The sequence below is a fragment of the Anser brachyrhynchus genome (genome assembly GCF_964034855.1).
Source record: "Anser brachyrhynchus genome assembly, chromosome: 3".
Classification (NCBI taxonomy): domain Eukaryota; kingdom Metazoa; phylum Chordata; class Aves; order Anseriformes; family Anatidae; genus Anser; species Anser brachyrhynchus.
Window position 1 is genome coordinate 86293521 of NC_137696.1, and position 24658 is coordinate 86318178.

The following is a 24658-nucleotide window of genomic DNA, read 5'->3' on the forward strand; positions in this document are numbered from 1 at the left end:
TGCGAGACCCGGGGGCTTGCTTGGGGGCTGCTCCAGATGCCTGGGGGCTTCCCCGGCTCCACAGAGGCACAGCAGCATCTGGCGAGGCGGCTTCTGCAGGGAGCTCGGCTTGCCGGATCCCAGCTGGAAGCCCTGTTAAACTGGTAGCCAGCCGCCTCGAGACCGCTGCTCTCCCCCGTGACCCAGCAGAGAGGCGAGCGGCTCTGCCGGCATTGCTCGGCTCAATCACGTCACTCGGGCCCTTCGCATAAGTAGTTGCAGATACGTCCCCGGAACGAAGTCGTAATGTAAATTGACGGTGGCAGCAGGGATGGAGTTCACAGGAGGTAGCCTTTGGGATGTTTTGTCAAATTTTTGAAGCATGAACTATTGGTAAACCAGAGCTAGCAGGGCAGATTCGTAATGTGCACCGAGAAGCGGTGTGAAGCAGTGTTAGATTTCTGCTGGCCTTCCTCTGCAGGCCTGCTGCTGCTGCCACCATCCTACCCTGGGGCTCGGGGTGCACCAAGGAACCCTCTCCAGCTGGAGCTGGCCAAGCTGCTGAACCACCGTTGTGGGTGACCAGGATTCAGGAGACAGAACCCGACTCTCCTCTCTCCTTCCCTAGCTTAACCCCAAACTGCTGTAGCACTAGAGCAGGATTTGTCCAGGTACATGCAGCCGCAGCAGACCAGTTCAGCCTTTCTGTAGGCAGGGAAGGGGTTCGTTCACCTCCTCTAGGACAGGCACCTGAAACGGCTGTGAAGTGTGCCCTGGAAGGGACTGTCACTTTGCATCGCCTGTGAAGGAGATCTGGAGAGATGGTTGTCTTGGCCGTAAGTCGCTGCATCGCATCTGAATCACATGAGATTAATCCTGTTGGAAACTGCTGGAGCGACGGGGCCACAGAATTAGCTAGATAAGTAGTGAATGGCTAATTATCTAATATTTTAGGTTACTCTGCAAAATGCACTGGGTATGTGAGTATACTGATGAGCTGGAGTAGAGAGATGGGGTGAAAGGCATAGTAATCCTGAGAGTCTTTTCTCTTCAAGTTGTGGTGCTTGATGATATATTTTATTAACTAGCAGCAGATTAAGTATTCTGTGGTAGTCTTGCACATTTTGACAGGAAAAATGTTTTAAAAATAAACGTGTATGTTTTCTAAAAATACATTAATTTCTGCAGCTTCGGTAGCTTTCTGTTTGCACCAAGCTCTCTTTCAGGATTGCATCAACAATAACTGGTATCTTCCGTTTGGCCCAAAGTCCAGACTTTTTAAATTTAAAGACAACTTTTATAAACCTAAAACAAAGGGTTTTATTTCCTTTTTCTTAAGTCTTGCGGAAAATGTTTCTAAACAAAAATAATACATGTAGCCTTTACAGCATTTCAGAGCACCAGTGTGATTTTCATACATTGGTTTGCTTATTTCTTGTGTTCTTCTTGGTCAGGACAGCAGAAAGAGCCTAAAGGTATTTTCGTTCGTATTAAGTGGTATCTCTGTTACGGCTAAGACTGTAAGCACTTCTCGGTTTCATTTGACTTCCACGTTCCTCAAAATCCTCCAGCTCCACGTGTCTTTTTGGATTGTCTCAAAGTGATTAGATGCAAAATTAAAAGTTTAGTTTGCAATTACAAGAAGTACTGAAAACTGTCAAATTCTTTGACTGCGTTGCTTTCAGGAGGCAGTGGGTGGGAAAGAATAAAAGCATACCTTAATTATACAGTCTATCTGTTTATTTTCACAGCTGTAGCACTGCTGAAATGTGCAGCAGACATCATAATTCCACAGAACATGGTCCCTGGGTGCTGCACCTGCCAGCCCCGCCATCTCAGTGCCAGTTGGGGATGTATGTGTGTCGGAACAATGCAGGAAGACTACAAGAGGTTTATCCCATTAGAAATAAATTACAGTGTAGTGTAGCATGAAAATGATGTGTCAGTGAATACAGAACACAGGATTACCTTCTGTCTCTTTTCTTTATCATAGATAACAGGAGCAGTATGGGAAGGAGATTTATATTGCACTCATTTGAAGCTGACCAAGCAATTTAGATGAGATGAAATACGGATTTTATTTCTGGAGAGAAGAATGTGTTCCTGCTAAAATGCCATTAATTGCTTTATTATTTAAGGCACAAATTATATCCAGCAATTTGTTGGTCTCCTATTTTTTTCCAGTGGAAATAATTCACCATGGAAAGATTATTCTGTCAGAAAATGATGATGAACCTGCTAACAAATTTATTTGAAAGAAGCTGAACTTTCATTTCATGTTCTTTTTTACCACCTCTCTCCAAGCACCGTGCGTGCATGTGTGAATTTCATTAAAACCAGTAGTGGCTTTGTTAGGTATGAAAATCTTAACAAGGATCATGGCAAATACCCCCACAACACTAGAAATATGGGCATCCTTTTACGGGTTGGCTGTCACGCTGTGGTCATGGTGGCTCCGTGCACCTGCTGCAAGCAGAGCATTGTTCTGCTGGGTGCAAGTAGAGGAGTGGGGCTGAGAGAAGCTCCTGGGCTCTCCTGAAGGCTAACAGAGGCGCTCACTGGGGGTGGACTTGGTTTTAAAGTTTCCAAATAGTATGTAGCATGAGCGAGCTTATTCTACGAGCACTCTCCGTCTGCCACACTTCCCCCCTTTTGCTTTTGCTTTTTCTTTTGCTTTTTCTTTTTAATCACTCCCTGCTAACTTTCTTTGTTGGTGCATTTTTGTTTTCCTTTCTGAGGTTGCCTGTCACCCTGCCACCACTGCGCTGCTTTTCTACTAAAAGCAGGGCCTGGTCACAAGCAACTATGGAAGCATCCATCCTTATCTTTAATGTCCTACTTAGAGAAATTTTTTTTCAAGGGATGTGTAAATTGTACTTTGTTGCTACCCTCTTCTTTCTACTACTGCAAGCTGAACAGTGGTCATGGTAGATTAGATCTGCCCTCTCTTAATGGACTCCCAAGTTTTTTTTCTGGAGAGAGGTGATAATTATGTTTTGCTTTAAGAAATAATAGTTGTTCCATGGGGCAAGAGCTTTGAGGTTATTTCTTGTATTTTTCAATTCTTCAGAAATAGAAATGATTCCAAGAATAACAGCTTTATATTAAGAAAAAAAAAGAAAAAGAAAAATGTTCCATTATTGCTGTTTTCCTTGTGAGACAGAGCATTACTCTCTGTCTTGGTCGGTGTTTAAAGCTTCAGCAAGACCCCCGAATTGCTGGTGACTCTATATCATTTGTGTCACCATTGATAGGGAAGAAGAATAGCTTTTAGAAAAACTATTTTTGTTACAGATGTGTAGATGTGAATTTATAGCTTCAATCACGCATCCAAGAGAGGATCTGCAAAAGTGAGATAGTCAGAAAGCTGCATGAAAAAGCTGGCAGGAGAAGTAAAATGTAGGGAGGGTCGACAGAAAGGAACAATACTTGCAAAAATCCATCAGAAGCAGAGAAGCTGATGGAAGTGTTCAGCCATTAAACCTGACCGGTCCGTGACCAGCTGCTGGCTTCTTGCCTGCTCTTTTAGGTTTTGATTCAGCATTGCCTGGTGTATTTATTCCCACCCTTATTTACAGCAAGCGTTTTTATGAGCCTTGGAAGTCGGCGCTTTTTCCAATTCTCTGCTTTTCATGCATGCTGGAACATCTGTACGCACATACTTCTCATTTCCCTGTCTAAAGATAGCTTTAGTTATTGTGCCCAAAATACAGCATCAGGGTTCAGTTTGTTGTTGTCTTAGTAAGCACAGAAATATTTTCGAACATTATGTCACTCTGGTTATGTATTTCAGCTGCTGCAGTCTGTCTGTGTCCGGTTTGTGTGGAGCAGCCTCGCTTCCTGGGATTTGTTGTTTTCCATAAGCTGAGTCCTGGGTCGCCTAGGCTGACCAAGCGAGTGTTGCTCTTTTTCTGTAGGACAGCCACTCTTGCCCTGGGTGATAGTGCAGGCAGAAGTTTTCTTCAGGAAGGACGTGACCTCCACCTCATCTTCTGCCAGCAAAGCCATGTGAGCAATGTCCCTGCTCGTCCCCCTCGCCCCCCTGCACGTGGCTGTCCCTGGAGGCCTTGCTGTGGTTGTGCAAAACAAAACCCCCTCATCTCCTCCTGCAGTGCCATCTCCACGTAAAATTCTCCTGCTTTTTCTTTCCAAGTTGTGTTACTTGACCTCCTTCCCTCCGTCCATCCAACACAGATGCACCACACCACTCCTTTCTGATCATACACGTGTGCTGTGGTGTGCATTGGAAAAATGGAATTTAGTTATTGCAGACTTTTCCTGAAATACTTAGTTTAATGCATTCTAGCCTGTGCTGTGTGGTGTGAGGCTTCACCTTGTCCTCCTATCACACATCCTCAGGTAGGAAGCTGAGATGGGAGCTTTGTGTTGCCTCGGGGCCTTCTAAATGGCAAGTTGTGCTCCAGCAAAATTCAGGGTGTGCTGGCATTTGTGGAAGCTGCCTCGAGCTCACATGTCTCTGGGGGCTGGTGCAGAAGTGGCCAGGATCAGAAAATGGCAGCAAGTGGATATCACAGTCCACATGCCTAGGCTGGGATGTTTGTTTTTGTTGAAAAATGGAAAAATACACAAGGTGTTTTTATACTTAAGAAGTGTCATGATCACATGCAGTTGTAAAAGCTGTTCTACCGCTGTAAGTTTGGAAAGGTGAAGTGACAAAGTGGATGAGTTATGGGGGGTCACCTCAAGCAAGCGCCTATAAGAAAGGACTTTACAGCTCATTAGTAGGTATTCTCTGTCTAACACTCGTTTTAAGGAAGGGGAACTTCTCAAACTTGGAAGAGTTTAGGTTTTATCAGTGATACCCTTCCTCTGTCCCAGGAGCTGTGTGGACGGGCTCTGGGCTGCAGGAACCCCGTGCACGTTGTCTGGGTGGTGGAGGAGGTGTTGGCACCTCGCTGGCAGAGCCGGCAGCTGTCCCGACGTGCTGCTGGCCAGCAGTCGCTTTCAGAAAAACGCGGGAAGGCATCCTGGTTACAGCTTTTGGTAGCTGCCAAAATTAGTTTAAAATAGCTTTTACTCATAGAACGATGTTACAGATCCTTGTTTGAGCTGCTTGGACTTCACCAGGGTTGGAAAATGAGATTTTGAGCAGCACAGCTTGCTGGGTTTCTTTTTGCTTCAGACTTTCATGTCATGCAGTTTTTGTCACACAAATTTCTATTTCGAGCTGTGGGCCACCAGGTGTTCAGCCTAAAGCATGCCATTGTTCCAGTGTTTGCCCTTTGGCATTTGGGTTATCGCCCTTTGTGTTGCAGCGATGCCCAGAAGCCGAGTGGGCCGCGCTGCCTCAACGTGGGGCGACAGCCAATGCCCACAGAGCCTGCGGCCTCCTTCGCTCAGCAGGAGTGTTGGCCACCAGGCCACAGCTTTCTGGGGACGGGTAAAGCAGTAAGAAGTTCCAGCCCCATCCCTGGAAGTGCTCAAGGCCAGGTTGGATGGGGCTCTGAGCAACCTGGTCCGGTGGGAGGTGTCCCTGCCCATGGCAGGGGGCTTGGAACTGGTTGGTCTGTAAGGTCCCTTCCAACCCAAACCATTCTGTGATTCTGTGAAGTCAAGGGAAGCAGCCAAACGTGCATTGTAAACGGAGTTTATAGTGAGGACATCAGTACCACCTTCACCTGAGTCAGCAGATTCCTGTCATTATATATATTGCAAAGCCTTATAATAAATGCTCCTCGAGTGTACTGGACTGCTTCATTTATCCTTGGCCTACTGCAACACCGATTGCAGTAGGACCAGTGTGAAAACAAGGTGTTAAAACACCAAATAGAGAGATGTGCCCAATTCGGCATCCCTCAGGCCTGTCCTTCCTGGGCTTGGTGCACAGCAGCCCTGGTTGAGGGACAGAGAATGGGGTGCCTGGTTCAGCAAGTAGGTTGAGCCGTAGTAGGGAAGTGCTGGAAAATTTTTCCATATTTATAGTATGTCTTTGAAGTGTGTGCAGATGGACTTGCGGTTGCAAGTTTGAAAAAAAAATGCAAGAAAATGACTGAAAATTCTCAAATATGTTTCAAAGCTGACTGGGTGCTAATGGTAACATAATAAATGGTAACATAATAAATGACACTGCAGGATGGTTTGTAGGGCATGTGGTCCCAACGACCTACATGAAACAGTTGTGCCCTTGCCACTTCAGACAAGTTGCAGTCTTTGTGAGCTCGGGTAGGTAAAGCCCGATGTCCCACCTCACCAGGTAGTTCTCCGAAGTCGTGTGTGTGCTGTGTGCAGCACCAGTGTGGGTACAATCTGAAGGAAAACTTCATTATGTTTGACAGTGCCTTTTTAGCTAAAGTACTGCCATGATTTGCATGACAGCAGTGAATCCCAAAATTGGTTGATTGCCGAGAGAGACTTTAAACTGTGGAGGCAGACATGAGAGATAAAAAAGAATTAAATGCTTAATTAATGAATTTATACTTCCTATTTCTTGGAGCATGACTATTTTTCATCTCTCCCCTTTTGTTTATTTTATGGTGCCATGCGTTCAGCTGGAATCTGTATAGAAATTTGGTAAAGAAACTCACACATGAAGATGAAGAGGGTTGTGAATCAAATGACATCCTAGTCAAATATTGGACCTTTTAATAGGAAGATGTTTCAAGGTATCAACCTATAGAAGTTATTTGGCCAATGTTCTGAATCCCAGTGATGGTGTCTATACAGTCATGCAATTGCTCTTTCACCGAGGGACTAAAATGAATCTGTTGCCTAAGCTTTAACTTGTTGTGGGAGAATCTCCTCCACTTTCATGGATTTATTACAACATTTTTCCTTAGAATTATAGTTGTGAACTTCGACATTTCTTTGGTATCTCCTTCTGTTAGTTCCTTGCTTCCCACTTGCTGTTTTATGTGAAGAGCTTAGTGAGTTGCTTCAAAGGAGTAAAACTCTTCATGGTAATGGAGATGCTAACGTGTGACAGTTCTTATCCACCCAAAATGGCAGCAATTGACTTGTAGTTTTTCATATAAACTGATTTTTCACTCAGAAAAGTTTTCACTTAGAGAAGGTAGCTATTAATTACTTATCTATCCATGTTTCAATATGCCACCATCTCGTTAAATAGCTCCCTTGTCTATTTCTTTCTGAAACTATAAAGTACTCTTTTCCGCAGAACAAGCTCGATGACATCTTGACACTTCCCTAATGTTTTCAAATCCTGGTGGGTTTGAGTGAATTATTGGATTTATTTGAACTTCAGATTTGGGGCTTGTAAATATGCAGAGATGAAAGCTAAGAAGGTTGACAGAAATGCACTTGCAGTTGGAAGTGCTAGTTTTAGCATAGTTATCTTTGGCAACATCAGCCTCATCAAGTCCAAGAACTCGAGTGATCATAAATCTGTTTTGATACTAGCAATTGTCTGGTAGTCAGTACTACCTCCCTTATTGTTATATTGGACCCTGGGGAAATGTAAAGTGCGAGTCTCTACCCCAGTGTCTCAGCACTAACCAAGCCAAGCATTTGGAGGAGATCCTTATCTTCACATCGCAGGTGGAAGATGGAGCCAAAGTATGAGAGCAGGTTGCCTGAGAGGCCTGATGCAGGTATTAGTGGATAGGGCCTCATCTTCCAAATAACCTCAGTGCAGAGTGGCCCTGCCTTCACTGAGCAATACACTGCTTTTCTCTTTCTGAACAGCAGTGCTGTTACCCACGTGAGAGCTAGAAAGACACGTCCACACAATCCGTGAAGCTTTCTGTTATATCATGGCTAAGGATGATTTCAGGAGAGGATTTCTGGTGTTTTGATAGTCCAAGGATTTGGCTCAGCTGTGGTTTTATTTTAATGACGGGGTTAGTGTAATGCCATTAGATCTGTGTCCATGTAGCCATTAAGCAAAACATGCAGGTAGATGCCACCTCTTTTGCTCCTGCTTCTGCCACTTCACTTTCTCAGTATACTGCTGTAGCGTAAGAGCTCCTGACAGACCACTGTCTCCCGGTGAGTGCAGATGTTTGTTGTGTGGCTCTGTGCAGGGGATGATCGGATCAACAGGTATTTAGTTTATAAGTTTCGCCTACTCATTTTGTTTCCTATAAATAACTTTGTGTTTTAATCCTATAAATATGCCATGTCATGCATCTGTCTATTTGGGGAGCTAATCCTGTTGAAGTAGGCATCTATTTCAGGAGCAGCCCGGACAAAGAACAGCATTATTTGAGTGCTGTCCTCCGTTATTGTCTGTAATAGGTTATATCGCAAGTATTTGAGTGTTAGTGTAGTGTAAGAGTTCAAAAAGGACAGACATTATTTGTTGTGTCAACTCATTAAAAATATTCTGCATGGATTTTTCCAAAAGAATAAGCAGACCGAGCATAGTGGGCCCTGTGCCAGGGAGCATAATGTCCTTGCACACCATTAGGTGAAGCTCCAAGTTGGTTTAAAAAGCAACTTTTAAAGAATTTGTTGAGTATCCCTTTAAAAAAAAAAAAAAAAAAAGGTTTGTGTACAGAAGTAGCAAATTAATTCAGTTCTATCAGAAAGTAGGTCAGTGACTGACCTCCCGATAGCATGAGGCAGCAGTTTCTAGCAGAAGTGACAGCTCAGCAGCATGAACCCTCACTGTCTCCAGGAAACTTGTTTTGACAAATGTAAACGCATTATATCCTGTATTCCTCTTACTTATTTATTTTCTTGCTGCTGCATTAGAAACCACAGACTGTCACTCTCCATCCCCTTTCTTCACCCTTTCTGGTCCCCAAAGGGAAATGCCTTGTAACATAGCTAATAATTTTTGCAAGGCTGCGTAATGAGTAAGGCGTTCCAGCAGGGTTTTTTTTTCAACAGCTGAATTTGAGCACTGTAAACCAGACTTGACTAAAATCCAAACCAAAGCATTTCTAATGGTGAGGGAAGCCATTGGGAAGACAGGAACTGGACCAATTTAGGATTGAGTGAAACTTTCACATATACCCACATGCCTCTTCAACATTCGTGTCACCAACATGAGCGGCTGCGTTGCTGGTTGGACAGTGCGTTGAACATGTCCTCACTGCAGGCCAGCAACTCCTGAAATTGGGATTCTTTTGTAATTTGGGGTTAAGTGCCAGAGGTTTTCCCTGCAGCGTCCCACCACTTCGCTCCTTGAGCACACCTGAGAGGACGTGGGGCTTATGTTCTTCTTTTCATTGAGCTGTCTTTATCAGCAGGGATAGAAGATGAATCACACGCTACTAGTTAACTTCTTTGGTACCTTTCCTGCAGCGTTTTCTCCTGTGGAAGTCACTGGGGATGGAAAGGTCAGGAAAAGCTTCCAGCTGCAGTGCTGTATTTTGGCAGGTGAGACCAATCTCTGATCTCTGGAGTTGGTTCTTTCTCTTGGCTCATAACCCGGTTGCACATGCAAGGCAGAACCACGTGATGCAGATCTGAGGATTTCAGTATGTACTAATCAGAATGGTCTGATTTAAACACTTTTGCTAAAGGTCTCATAAAACTTGGTATCTCTAGGTTTTCTTTGTTATCTAGTTATTTTTCTGGCGTGAGATGGCTCAGAGACATCCAGAGAATCCTACTGTCAGTTCTACAAAAGCAGTACAAAGAGTGATTTTTGCTCCTGAGATAGCTAAGCCTCCAGAGTCCCTCAGCTGTGTGTTGTCATTTAACTGAATTTTAAAGTTCATTTGTTTGTAAGCATTGGATTACAATAAAAGTTGTATGACATTGTCTAAGCCAGAAGTAGAGACTTGACTTGGGAGCAGCCATGGGAATATATTCGTTAGAAACAAAATGCTTCTAGCTTTGGTAAAGGTTTGATCACAGTATATACAAGTCAAGCAGATGGATTTATTTAACATAGCCAAAAATGGCTATGAGAAGTTGGGGAAGAAGAGAGTCCTATTTCAATGAATTACATGTTTTGCTTCTTTGCTAATGCTATAGATAATGCTGGCATTGATTGTTACGCAGCATACAACAGATGTAATGCTAAGAAAGTTGTGAAAAAATACAGTAATGTATGCAGTTAGAAAAAGACTTAAAGTGAGAGGGAGAGCAGAGGGAGGCCCGTGTGCATGTGTCTGAGTACATTTCTGTGCAAGGGGCAGACAGTTCCCACTGCCTTTGAGGGGTGCTTGCCTTTTGGATGGAGCCCACAGAAGGGGAAACGTGGATGCTGGCTTTCCCGTGATTAAACTCTTCACAGAGCCACCAGGTTCTTTCTGCTTGAGAGGTCTGGAAGCTTAAGGTGTGCTCCAGAGAGGCACGAATGAAGATCTGATCCTTTTCCCCACCATTTCATGCTAACAGAGCTATCGCTTCCCAGAGCGCTCTCTCCCGCACCGGGGAGGGAGAGTCAGAAAGGGAACGATGTCTTTGGGCTTTGCTGAGCAGAGCTGGTGTAGGTTGAGATCCTTTCAGTTCAAGGTAATTTGAGCATCTCAGTCCCTTCTTAAGAACTGGAGCTATTTTTGAAGCCCCCACACAGTAGAAAGCTGCAAGGTTTTTTCCCCTTCGCCCAAGTGCTTGCAGGAGGTCCTGCCAGGCTGCCCAGATAAGCTGCTTCCTTGTCTGCTGGTGGGCGGCAGACCTCGGTGTAACAGATATGACGCGGTGACCTTTGCAGCGATGTACAGACGGGTGCAGAGCAGAGACAGGAAAATTACCCACGTCGTAGTCACTGACATCTCTTGCTTTGGGAGAGGAGGGGGCTGTCTTAAACCCCAGCATTGTCCTCACTGGCTGGAACAGTGGTGCCCAGGGAATAACACAGCTGCATCTCTCCTTTTTTTCCTTTCTAGGCAGAGATGTTGTGCCACGCAGTCTGCATCACAGGCAGGCAGTGCCAATACAACTAATTTCTCAGTTTATTTATTGTACTTTACCCCTTCGGCAACATTTGTGCATCACAGAGTCATAGAGTCATAGAATCATTTAGGTTGGAAAAGACCTCTAAGATCATCAAGTCCAACTGTTAATCATCAAGAGAGCAGGACAGATTCATATGTTCCCTTCTACTTTTGAAATCGTGTGGCTTTCTTCTAACACCGTGCAAACAGCCATGGGTTGTAGACTGGCCAAGACACTGCCATCCATCCTCCCTGTGCCAAAACCTGAAGGGCAGCACAGAGGTGTGGATTAGGGAGGCCACAGGAGTGTCCCTGTCCGCATTGCCCAGTTGCTGAACCCTTCTTGATTTTCTTGCACTGGCCCTGCCTTGGTTTGAACAGGCATGTGCTCCTGCATGAGATTTTGCAAGATTTTACCGATGGGGGACAGGAGGTGCCTCTTGATTGCTTTTCTAAATGTACATCAATCTAAGCTAATTAATCATGGATGATATCATTCCAATCAGCAGCACAAGATAATGTCCATCCTGAGTGTATGACGTAAATGTCTCTGCTTCCATTAGATGTACCAGAGTAATCTGTGTCGTTTTTCAGAGTAACATCTCAGGTCATACAGAAATTTTGTACCGGGACATGTGCCGCTCTTCTGCTAGCCCGAGTAGGTCCATGGGGAGCTACCAGTTTTCTACATGTGTGTTGTGCAAAAATCTCTGTGTTAGTGCACTGCTAACATGAAATCAAGGTCTCAAAAGCAAGTTCACACTGTATCTATTTCAGTGGCAATAAAGCCAGTCGAATAGTGCGGTGTGAGATTTCTACATTTTAGCAGAAAAAAAAAAGTTCAGAGAAGGTGTGTGGGGTGTGAGCAAGCGAGGAGTCTGTATGAAATTTCATCCGCTTAATGTTTTGCAGGAGCTCCTTTTGGTTGAGATTACTTACCTCAGGTCTTGTAGAGAAATTGCAGGCATCTGCTTGCACTGCTGCAGGCACAGGCTAGGGTGAGTGGATCACCTCTGCGAAGGTGTAAAGATGCCTCCCTTTGGGAGTCAGGAACCACTCAAAGCATCTCCCCTTTGTATGAATGTTAGGGGTGTGGGGGGAAGAATATGAATTCCTTGTATTGCAAAGTTAATTTCCTGAATGAATTTCCTTCGCCTTCTTGTGCAGTGTGTGCTCCAGAAGGTGGTGGAATTTAATGAGAGCTATCAGTGTTGGAAGGATAGATGGGTGGTGGAAAGTTGGCTCTTCAGTGCTCCTCATGAAGCCCACTTGGCTGAGAATGTTTCTTTCTCTGTGCCGTGTCGTGCTGCCCTAAACTATTTCTAGTGTTCCAACTCCTGCCTGATGTGGGGCCCAGCTTATCTCCCTTTCTTCTCTCTGGCACTGGCAGTCTTCATGTCCTGCTCATTACTAACGTCGGAGTGCATCGGCTTGGCTTGGCTGCTGGATGAAAGTCCCTAGTTCACATGGATGGCTCTGCACAAGTGCTGGGCAGCTTAAAGATAAACTTGAGGAGAAAAGAAAGATGAAGATAACTTCAGGTCATTTTACCTTGACCAAGTGGATGCCTGGCTTATCTCCTGTTGCTTTGGTTCTTCCCAGCCTTAGACTTGTTTCTGAGCCATGATTTAGTCCAGGGTGCGGCTAACGTTTTAAGTTAGCACGGTACTATTGAAACACTTCTCCTTTCAGCCAAAACTGCCTTTGTGTCCCTTACCAATTCTGCTGTGTAAACAAGACAGATTATTTATCCTGCCCTGACCAAGAAAAGGCAGAGTTAAAATTTAAGAGCTGCCGCGGGCACAAGTGCTGACTAATAGTTACTATCTTGAGTACACGGAAATCGAATTGGACCTCGTCTGATGAACACCACTGCTTTTTTTTTTCTTATAGAGCAATACAGAAGAATTGAGAAATAAATGCGTTCACTTAAGATAACATTGTGTGACAGCTGAGAACAATTAAAACTCTTACTTGCAGCTATATATTTTTTTTCCTTTCTACAGTAGGTGGGTGGTGTCTGCAGCTCTGAGTAGCTGGGTATTTGTCACGGGTCTGATCTTATCGTTCACATGGGAAGAACAACTGTCGTGCAGGGTTATTTATTTTACAGCCTTTTCTCCTGGTTTTGCACAACACACAGATCTTGGTAGATGAGAAAGGATATTTTTTTTTTCTTACTAGAGTCTTTTTAGCAATAAACACACGCCTAACTGTAAGAGAAAAAAGTTTCACAACCTAGCTTGTTTTGTGAAGCCCAAACATTTGTGAAGCTTACAAACCCTCAAACTTTGCATAATGTGCCCATCCCTGATCTCAAACATGAGGTGGCAGAAGAGGGAAGTGTTACTTTTTTTAACCAACAACTTATGACTGTGTCAACACATGACAATTTGTCAAAGCTTTCTGTAGTGGTGCTGTAAATTAATTTTTAGCATCAGTTGTGAGTGGTAAACACTTTGTGCGGTGTGAACAGCTCTTAGTACAGTGTGAGTTGTCAGCAGCTTGCTATCTACCCTGAAAGAAAAAAAAAAATGAAGGAGGGAAGGATGAAAACTCATTTACTAGTACAAAATGGATCTGAGTCTGCAAAAATTAGACATGTAGTGGTATTTTTTTCTTCTTCCATACCAGTCAGCTCAACCTTGAAATTTGGTGCTTGCTTTTTCCACTGATAAGAACCTGCCTTCCAGTCTGTGGTCTGGGAAGTCACAGCTTTCCATCCTGTGCGTGGAAATAGTGCCTGATAGTGAACAGGTTTCTCTGTTCTCTAGGTGGCTGGATAAAGTCAAGCCCTTTCTTTGCTTTTGGGTTTTGCTTTTGTTTGCTTGCTTTAAAAGTAGAACGTGGCCTGAAAATGTGAGTGTGCTCCTTTGCCGAGAAGTCTCGTATAAGCGACATAAAATGCTTGGAAAAAAGAAGATGGCAGCCCAAAGAGAAGTAACAGGGGCTGAGCTCCATCTCTTCCTTGGCTGTCGCCGTCCTGTTTCTCCTTGCCCATCCCAACCGTTGTGGCAGAGTTCGCAGTGATGGTTCACACAATAGGAGTTGACGTGATGGGAGAAAATGATTTGGTACAAAAAGTCAGGGAATATGTATTGTGGAAAACAACTTTTCAGATACAAACCTATTTTAATCTGTCACTGTAACAGAACAAGAAGTAATAACCTCCCAGCCTAACAATGACTGTTAAGTTGAACATTAATTCGTTCAGTCATTGAATTGCTAACATGTCTAAAACTTACAAGTGAACACCCACTCAAGAGAGAAAAAGAAGTTGGTGCCTGGAGTTCTTGGCCCTGCTGAAATCACCTAGGTTTTTGACACTAACGCCAGTATTTCATTTTGCGTTTCCTGAGAATGCTTCAAGTAGAACTAGATGAGAAAAACAGCTGCGCCAGGTTGTTCGCTGCTTTGATACGTTCAGCATGTTTTTGTTCTCAAAGCATGGTTGCTCTCAGCTCCAGCCTCCTAGGTCGGCTTTGACTGTGCTTTGGTGCTTGTTCCTGTAAATGGACAACACACTTGAAGCTTGGCATGAGAATTTCATATAGTCCTGCTAAAGCTGGTTTTAACCTGATTATGGTTTTAGAAAGAAAAACGACTTTATTTGCGTATTTGCTCACAAAGAATTTTGGTTTTATTTCCTTTTCCAGATATAACTGTAGGTGCTTCTTGTATGAAAGAGCTGAGCCACACCATCCAGTAAACTGTCTAAAGCAGCAGTTGGCTTGCTTGGAAATCACTTCCAGAACTGTGTTGTAAGTAAGTATTTTTGCAAAAGCAGCATAGAATGGTTTCTTTATTTTGGGGACATTTTCTGGATGTTTTGACTGTTGCTTATAATTTCATAGTTTTACTAATATCTACTAGACAGTAACAGTGCCCATGAGAACATGAGCTTCAGACTGCCATGTCTGAAGCATTTATCGAAAATCCTTTAAAGGCTTTTTGGTGACTTGCTTTAAAACTCCACAGCACAGTACCTAAACATTTCCAAGAATAGACAGCTACTTATAAGTCTAGAAACAAATCTGGCAGAGTACATATTGATCTATTTTGTCATTTGCCAGTGCAGTATTTCACTCTGTGGCATACATGTTTTTTTAGTGTTCATCCCTGCCTGCATTTGTGTGCTTCAGCATTTTAGCTTTGGGGCATAAACTGTGATCTGCCTACCTGAATTCAAGATACGTCATGGATAGGTGCCCTAACTGATCTGAAAAGAGCACTGGGTTGTGTCTACCAACATGCTGTGGGTATGGGTAGGGAACCTCAGTGTACTGTGAATGGCAGTGAATTTGGTCATCTGTCTGTCTCAGTGATGACCATATGTCAATGAAAAAGACCCAATTTCAGATTAAAAGCCATTTGCATTGAGTGCATCTGCATGTCATTGAGAACACGTTTACTCTGAAAGTTAGTAACATCATCCTAGAAAACTTCAAGAAGTACACCAAGAAAACCTCATCGTGCCCTTTTATATGGTTACTTTTGAAAGTATAATCCATTTAGGTGTGTTTGTGACATGAAATTTTACACCTATTTTATTTCTTTTTATATTGCCTTTGTTTTTCTGCTGCTGATGATGCAGGTTATCATGATATGAGAGGTATTTATGACTTAAGTGTACTTCCCTTGAAATGGCCTCTGATAGTACAGGCACTTCAGAGAAGAAGGGCAGGAGCATTAATGATTCAGGGCTCAAGTCACTTACAGTTAAGGACATTATACAGGTTGCTCAAACTGCTTAGCACCTTGCAAAATATTCCCTACAGGTTACATTTGCTTTACATAAACCTGTTTAAAATGAAAAAAAAAAAAAAGTGCTAATTCCAACACTGAGTCCTTGAAACCGAATGGTAAAGCAATTGAGAGCTTTTTTTGGAATAGGTTTGTTTCTGGATTCCTGTTCAGTGTGGTCAGCTGGCACACCTGGATCACTCTCCAGGTGAGGTTGTGCGAGACAAAAATCCTTGACTCAGTTCTGCCAGGTACCCTGACTGCCATTTCATCATCAATGCCTACCGGGCCACTGCTTGGCTTGATTCAACATGGGTGGACGTGAACAAGAGTTAGAAAGGGCATGGTTGCTGCTAGTGGTGGGACACCTCTACTGTGCCTAGTGGACAGTTAGTCAGGGAGTTGCTTGGGGAAAATTCTGTAGAAATTTAGAAGACAGAAAGTTTGGTTTTGGCTGGCATTCTGCCTGTACGTGGTCTGTCTGCTTCTGGAATGTAAGCCCCAGCCCAAGCTGGTGGTGTTTCCAGCAGGGGAGGCAGGTGCCTGGCACCTCTGGGTGTCACAAGAGCTTCTGGTCTTCTCCAACGTGGTGGCGCGGCACTTCCCAGCAGGAAGTCCCGCTGCGACCAGGTCCTGGGGAGGCACTGCCCTAGAGCTGTCCGTCAGCGGTGTGGCCGTTTTGAGGGTAGCCTCACTTTATTGCTGTTATCACTGTATTTTCTTTCATCGTGTGTCACGGTGTTTGAATCCCTGTGGCACCAGGAGCTGAAGCTGTGCGTTTGTTTAATTTACCCTGAGGTAGTCGCTGGTTGCTTCATAGACCGGGTTCAGACCTGGTATCCCAGGGCGCATGCTACTGAGGTAGTTGTGCAGTCTCAGCATACCAGGTCACTGAAGGATTCCCTACTCCACTGTGGCTTTCTGCCTCATGTCCTTCAAACTCAACCACTTTAGTCTGTTTAATGGTGCCAGAAGGCCACGTATTGTCTCTCTGTGAAGCTTCAAACAGCAGATGCATGCTTTTAAATAGTTAAAAAAATGTTAATTATGATTCAGGAATAGTTTTTCCCCATCTATTAAGTAATATCAAGCACTGAATTTTTCAATCAGTAATTGTTTTTCCAGCTGCTGAGTGGGACTAAGTATTAAATATTTTTAGAGGGTTATTTTTGCAGCTGCTCAGCTGCTTTAAGCATAAAAGTCTTAGGTTATTTTGTAGGGCCTGTCAGCCTTGGGTGCATAATGGGCAAAAGGTAATGATACTCTGTGGTGGAAGTGGAATGATGACATTCTTCTGATGCACCTTGGTTAGTTGTAGATAGTTTGGGCTGCATCCACATGAGGTGAAAATAGCATTCTGGGCACTTTTGAAAGTTCGTGGTTTTGCAGCATTTTCTCACAAATGTCTGTCGTCTTTTTTTCTTTTTTACTGTGTGGGTTATTACACACAAGTGGAAATTTGATATTTTTTTCTTCTCCATATCTTGAAACTTCTTGTGTTTCACCCAGTGTGAATTATTTCATGAAATAAGGGTTTGACTTGTTGCAAATACTATAATACCACAGAATTTTGTCTTAGAAATGTATGTTACGTGCCTTTCACTAGAAGACCTTTAGAGGTTTTCAAATATCAATTAAACCATAGATCACGATGACAATGGAAGAGACACTGTTCTCACCCATCAGAGAGACTAGTTAGCTGCAGTACCCTGACTGTAAGTACACTGCTCACATGTACACAGTGATTCATTAGCCTAACTGTTAAAACATTCTAGGCAGTCTCATGCGTTGGCTTACTGGTAGCTTTTCTTCAGCTGATTGCTCATTTTGATGTAACTCCTAGCAGCATTGGAGCATTTACTTGGGAGCTTACCTTTTTTGTGCATCTCCTTGCTCTGGTTTTCCCACCAGGTCTGGGCTGTTGCCTCACAACACTGCTGTTCCCAGTACGCATTTGCTGTAATTCTTTGAAACCGTGAATAAGAAACCTCCTTTTGAAAATCACTGATACATTTTGATCAAGCCATAATTATGAGCACAGAGTGCACAAACAAAGGACACTGAATGCTGAGACCTAGAGAGAGGCCGATGTTGGTAGGGGAGAAAACCAAATAGTGAAGGTTAAATTCTGTTTAATGTTCACTTGTGGGTTTTTTAAAGCCAAAATAAAAAAGAAGCAGAATAAAAAGCTTCCACAAAGCAGAAGTGTGAGTGAAATGAAACGTAGTGGCTAGACAAATGAAAAAAAACACATTAATTAAAAAACACACCAAACTTAAATTTCAAAGCCCCGGTAGAAAAGGTGGTCTGTTGGCCACCCAGCTTGGACGGGGCACCCAACTGGAACTCATGGTCTGGGTTCAGTTCCCCGCCTCAGTCACAGGTTTCCTGTGCGTTCTCAGGCAACCTCCTTCATCTGCCCCATGACCAACTTCCTCATTTTTAAAACAGAGATCATCCTCCTCCCTTCCAGAGGTGTGTCAGGAAGGTGAAGCCTACTGGTGCTTCTGAAAAATGTGTATGTTGCAATGGGGAGAGCCAGCCTGGCGACTTGCGTGAGTGGGATGAGCTTCCTCACAGAGAAGAACTACCCATGCTTTTTGCATTTCGTTTGTTTAGGAGTAGAGAAAGTGATTTCCAGATCTAGGAAGGTGTTGTTTGCTTTTTTTTCCCCTTTTTTGGGTCTTTCAGATCTGTTTCTCATGGAGTTTGGCTCTCCCTGTGCAGCGGCAGGCAGTTGGAATATTCCCTGTCTCTCGCCTCTCTCCTCACGGTCTGCCTCTTCATAGTTTGAGTCATTCCTATCTACTTGACACACACGACCCACACAAACCCAACTGGATCATAAACGCAGCTTCTGTCATCTCCTGAATTACACAGAGATCTCTTGACATTTAAATATGGTTGTGTGTAAGAAAGAAACTGGAGAACACTTGAGCCTGTTCAGGAGGTTACCAGAGGTGACCCTACTCGGTTGATGAAGGCAGTACAAGGGAGCTGGCCATCACCTTCTTGGCCACCTTGCAAGGTGTACGTTGTGCCTGCTGAGGGTGTCCCATGAGCCCAGCACAACAGTTGGCCTTCAGTCCCTCTGCTCCTCCACTCAGCCCCTGATAGGCAATATTCATTTAAGAGATTTTGATATGAATCTCACATGGTGCCGATACTAATTCTGAGTAAGGAATCAGAAATGACAAGTCACATGCCTTTTGATGTGTCCTTTTTATCTCTTGTGGGTTGATAGTTAAACTTTTCTCAGCATTTACAGGAATTATTTCTCTGGGAAGAGGGCGTGGAGCCCTGTACACTGTTTTTCTTCTCCACTTACTAATGCTCTTCTCCAGCCATTGATGAGATCTTGAAAGTACACATAAGTTCACATTCAGACCATGTTCACTTTTTGTTTCTCAACAGCTCTTTCTGTTTCCTGTGCTCCCACCTTCTTACTGCCTTTCCATTTTTTTTATTTGGCCCTGTTTTCTTAAAGCCTCCTTTGACCTGATCCTCACCTTTCTCCGAGGGGCCAGGGTTAATAAGAGATCCTCCTCCTCACTGGGACCTGCGTTGTCCTCCCATCCCTGCCATATTTCAGTCTTTCTGTGGCCACAGAAACATCTCCCCTGCCTTCCTGTCAGACCCATACTTACCCAGACAAATTTCTGCCACCAGTTTTCTCTATCCTGGTGCTTTCACGAGAAGTTTCTTCCCTGTCGTGACTCGCATCTGGTAGGATGCAGAAGTGGCACAAGGTGTGCTCTTCCCTCCTCCATCTCCGAGGTCCTCCCTTCTCCACTTGTTCCTTACTCCGGAATGGCAGTCAGTCTTTGTCTTGGGCAGGTTGCATCTTCTTCAGCTGTCATCAAGTTGCTTTCCTGTTTGTTTTCACCACCATTTCACTGCACCTAGTTTTCCCTGTCTTTTGGAGAGACCCGTGAACAACCCTGTTGATTTTGGTTGAGACACTCCCATTTTAGATGAATAAAGAACCAGCTCAGGGTTGGCTGCTGCATCTAACCTAAGCCTCTGAGTGCGAGGATCTTCAATTACAGGAAAAGTGATGTCTCGTCCCTTCTGAGACTGGATAGCTCAGAGTCCCCAGCCCCAAGAGAACATGGCCGTGTTTGAGACGTGGTGGTGCTGTCACTGGATGTCCCCTCTCTGCCTGTCGTGCTTATCACTTCTCCAGCTGGTGAGCCCAGGAATTTGGTCTGCTCGCAGTTCAGGAAGACTGGTGCCTGAAAGTAAGGCAAAATGCTTAGTTGTCCACTGCTGTTTCAACACCATGCCCAAGCGGCAAGTAACTAGTTGCTGAACCAATATGGTCTTATACCGAAGAAGTGATTTCCCTCCTGCAGATCAGGAAGCCTGCCATTTAACACACTGTAATTGACTTCAGCTGTAAGATTCAGTATACTTATCTAGGATTACGGTTCAATAAAATCTGATTGTGCCTAGAGCAAAAGGACTTGTAGAAACACCTAGGGACTGTCGTCCGCCTTTCCTGCAGACAAGCTAAATTGCACATCTTCTGATCTTTCTGGTTTGGGTGACACTGCTGCTTGACCCGCTCAGCCTGGTGGCGCGTTGGCAGGAGCAGCTTCCAGTGGCACCGTTTCAGGCGGGGATGGAGCCAAGTGGCTGACATGTTGCATAGCGTTCTTAGCTCAGTCTTACATGACTAACTCTCTCATTTCAGCGTGCCGTCCCGGTGTCGGGGTGGGGGAACGGGAAGTAAATTCTGTCTGGTTTCATTATGATGGTGATGATCATACAATCCACAATGTATGTGAGATTAAAAGCCCCGTAACCTTACAGACCAAATTGTGCACAAAGAGCAAAACCTGAAATGAGTTCAGCATGTAAACATCCTTTTGTCTTGTCTCGCCCAGTGTAGAAATAAATACGGGAAAACAAATATTTATTCAGAACTTCCTCTCACTACCAAGTAGGAAGCTTTGTTGGGCCAATTTCTGCAGAGAAATATTCACCAGCCATCATGCATTGGCTTTTATGACCGCGTGCTATAATTGCAGAGAGAGCCTTTTTGCCCAAGTATTCATTAATGAATTTTTCATTAGCCACTCTGAACAAATGGGAAAGCATTTGATTTAATTTTTCTCTTGCAGATCTTCAGGGAAAAGCAGACTTTTTCAGTGCGACAAGGTCACTGGCACAGGTAATTAGTAATTTGGGATGATGGCCGAGCAGATAGTATGCCAAGTATCCTTGTCACACGCTGAGAACGCAAGCATTGTTATTCTCTCTTCCCGGAGATGTGTCCCAAAGCACAGCACTTGATCCAATCATGATCTTATGTTATTAGGAGTTCTTGCCTACCACCATGCTTCTTTTCTCAGTTATTTCTGCCAAGATTACACTGTTGCAAGCAGGAGAGGAAAAATATGCTTTCAGACCCAAATAATTGATTTTGTTGGTTCTGGCATACCAAGTTTGTATGCAATAAAATATATAACATCGCTTGGTGCAGCATTTGCTGTACTAGTCATTCTTTATGCAACTGCCTATTTTTAACAAAATTTCAAACAAATGCCAGGGCTACAGATAGTAATAAAACAAGATAATCAAGGCAGAATGGGCAGGCTTTGTGATATGAGTCAAAAAAAAAAAATCTCCCAAAGCCATGAGAATTGGAAAGAGAGGCTCTCTTTTACATGGCCAAGTTAAGTTATAGTTGCTGGGAGCAGAGAACATTTTCATTACAGGAATGAGCTGTGAGCGTGGCTCATACCCAAGATCCCTGGAGCAGATATAGCCAGAGTTGAAGAGCAGAGAAGGGAGCTTGGAGCTTGCAAAAAGAATTATTCTGTGTAGTGGTTACGGAATTGGCTTTGATTCTGGATTAGCGCATGTTGGTTCGTACTGCTTCTTGGAGTGATAAGGTTTAACTGGGATGGTGAATATACTGATACTAAGCTTTCATTTTCAGAGGGCATGAAACTGGAGAAAAACGTAAATGTAGTGTCCAAGTTTTCTGTTTGAGTTAAGCTGATAGAGAGAACTAGACAGATATTTAACATACGGTATTTGATAATTTAGTTACCTTTCTTTCTGAAGCTTTGACTTCTGTTTTACCTTGTCTTCCCCTGCCTTTTTTTTTTTTTTTTTACCCTGACATTCAGGAGATGGTGCAAAATGAACTGAAAAGCTACCATGGCAGATACAAGTGACGCTTCAAACTTTGCCCATTTAGCTTGTGTCAAAACACTAGTGCAGGTTTGTACGCTACCTACTGGCATGTAGTGCCAGACGACAAATGTTTTGTTAGTATTGGCAGTGCTCTCCTGAAGCTAAATAGGATTCTTTCCCTGGCTTGCTTGAGAGTGCAAAGTGCTTTTAATTCCCATTCAGTCTTTCACTGCTTCCTCCGAGTGTTGCCACCTTTGTACCTTGGAATGATAAAACTTAAGAGTTGATAAAAGTTGTGGTTGAAAGCATGTGTAATTCTAGGTCAGACAGATAAAAAACAGTGCTAGCTAAGTGCAGTCTTCTCAAATTTTGCCGAAATAGTATGTCTCCTCACGTTTTGGGAGTGTGTGTTTCTATTTCTTTCTGACGTAGCTGACGCAGGTGAAAGTGTTGTTCAGAAAAATACGAGATTCTCCAAATATGTTGCAAAGCTGATGATACTCCTTGGTTTCTGTACTGAATACGACTAAAACTATGTGCTTATCAACTTCATTTCTAAATCACAGTTGATATTGTGTCTTGTTTAGTATTCTCATAGTTTTGTTTCATAAATGTAGCTATGCAGTGATTTCTTAGCTCAAAAGAGCTGTGTAAATTGCTTGCATTAAGATTATTTTGTCATTGAAAAGCAAGACTACTATTTAAATACACTTCTGCCCCATTCAAAGGAGATAGAGTACAGTATTTTGCAAATATTGTTAGTTTCAAGTCCAGCTATATACCACAATTAGGGAAATAAAATCTAACATCATCTCCAGCCAGTCAACCATTTTCCTTTCCCTTTTTACCAGTTTGTTTCATCATTTTTTCTCCAGCACAACTTTGGATTTTTCCATCTTCTTGTTTTAAAATCTACCATTGGATTATTCTCAGTACTCTCTGTTTAGATAGGTCCCCCTCCATCTTCTCCAAAGTATATTGAGGTTCTCCCATTTCCATGCCCTGTTTTTAAGAATCAGTAGCATGGTCTGTAATCCATGAGATACTGGGCTGGCCCATATCAGCTTATATAGCTGATAAAAGCGGAAAGTTGTGCTCTAGCAGTGCTGTTGATGTGTTCCAGCTGCTGTTGGGCACTCAGTCTACTGCACCAGGCTGGAGTTACTGCAGGGCAAAGCACAAAAATTGGGCATCATGTCAGCTCCATAGAACTGGTGGTTTCAGTCTACAGAGGCTAATATAGACATGGCCATTCATTTATCACCTATCCAGGGATATATTTCTAATAAGATCGTGCATCTGCTGTTAATTTTTTCAAATAAAGCAGTCCCCATAATCTAAAATTACTGGTCCATTTAACAGGGGTCTGTGTTTAGTCCCAGACATAACACCTGATTGGTACCCAGTGAGCCTCGTGCTCCTGCCCCAGTTGTTTCTTCTCCATTTTCATGCTGATGGTGTAGCCTAATCCTGTGTTTTGTTTTGTTTGTTAGTTTGTTTTTTTTTGAAGTCTCACACCTGTTTCTCCATTTGGTTTCTTTGTTGTTTTTTGTTGTTGTTGTTTCTAATGATTTTGCTGTTCCAGGGCAGATCAAATGGCAGTGACACACAGTATGGCTGTCTAGCATCATCCGTATCCTGGTAGAAGCAACCACCCAGTTTTATGTCACCTTTTCTTTAGAAAACACCACTAGAGGCAGTTGCGGTCTCACTTGATCTTTGCCTGTTTAGAAGATGCAAAAATAAATAATAATTAATGGACTATTTTGGGGAGGTGTGATCTGAGGAATGCAGACACACGAGAGTGTTTGTTTGCTGGAAGCATCAGAAGGGGAATCACCCTGTTATCCAAGTACCCCTGTCTGAAACTTCATCGCACCTTGATTCTTCTCGTATCTGTCTCTTCCTATAAGATACCGCATTTCAGAAAAGTGCAGGGAGAGGGGAAAAGAGAAGCTCTTAAATTCCCAGGACTTTCTTTTGGGGGAGAAATCCCACAGGGAAAGGAAGTAACTATTCTAATCATCTTCGCAGCATTTAATGCCAAGAAAATGCAGTAAAATCGGTGCTTCCACTGAGAGTTGGCAGCGTATTCTTTCCGTAACAAGACCTGTTTTTGGTTTCTTTGTAGTACAGTCTGTTTCAGACTGTACCGAGTTGACTGGAGAGAGTGAAATCTGTTTTTGACAGATGTTTCCCGTGATCTGGCAAACGTAAATACTTCTGCAAGATGACAGGCAGGTTGTTTACATAGGAAATCTATTAAAAAAAAAAAGAAAACAACAACAAAAAAACACAAACACAAAGCAACATTCGGATCAGTCATTCTGATCAAGGCAGTGTCAATTATTAGGCTATAAAGGGAACTGATGACTCAACTTAGGCACAACACTGCAGCGGTCTCCGATTTTCGGTTTCATAACAGATTCTTTTCAGGAATGATTTTCATTCATACCTGATGTTCAAACATGTTTCTGGAAGCGTGTGTCATTTTGTGATCGCAATCCCAGAGACCAGCGTCAACGTGTGCTGAGTGTTTGTGCGGAGCGGAGGACGTGTCCCCGTGCCTCGCTGGGATGTCGGGCGCCCGCTGGGAGAGGGCTTCCCTGACCGATCGCATCGTACACCAGGACCGTAGCCACACACAGCCAGGTTGCCAGTCACCACGTTACGTTCATAGATCCGTGCACATCAATAAAAATGAAAAGAACTTTGATTCAGAAAGCAAAATATTTTGATCAGATCCCGTGCTTAGTAATTCCAGCAAGTGCACTTGTTAAAGCGGGTGACTCAGAAATTGAAATGCAAAGCGTTTCTCTGAACGGTGGCCGGAAATTAGCTCTGAAAACTGAAACAAAGCCCAGACCGCAGTTTTATCTATTTACTTATTAATTTTAGATATGCGAAAATCCCTTTGTCTTTGGGAGACATTTTGATTCCTTTCTTGTAGTGTCTGCCAGCGGGATCCTTAGGCTGTA

General features: G+C 43.4%; 1 protein-coding gene across 1 annotated transcript in view; it reads left to right on the forward strand.

The window, feature by feature from the left end:
- The window catches only part of BACH2 (BTB domain and CNC homolog 2), a 192702-nt gene that overhangs the window by 71750 nt on the left and 96294 nt on the right, over nucleotides 1-24658 (forward strand). Inside the window, exon 3 of the mRNA XM_080586610.1 lies at nucleotides 14447-14555. The gene's annotated coding sequence lies outside the window, so the exon portion shown is untranslated. The remainder of the gene's footprint in view (nucleotides 1-14446; nucleotides 14556-24658) is intronic.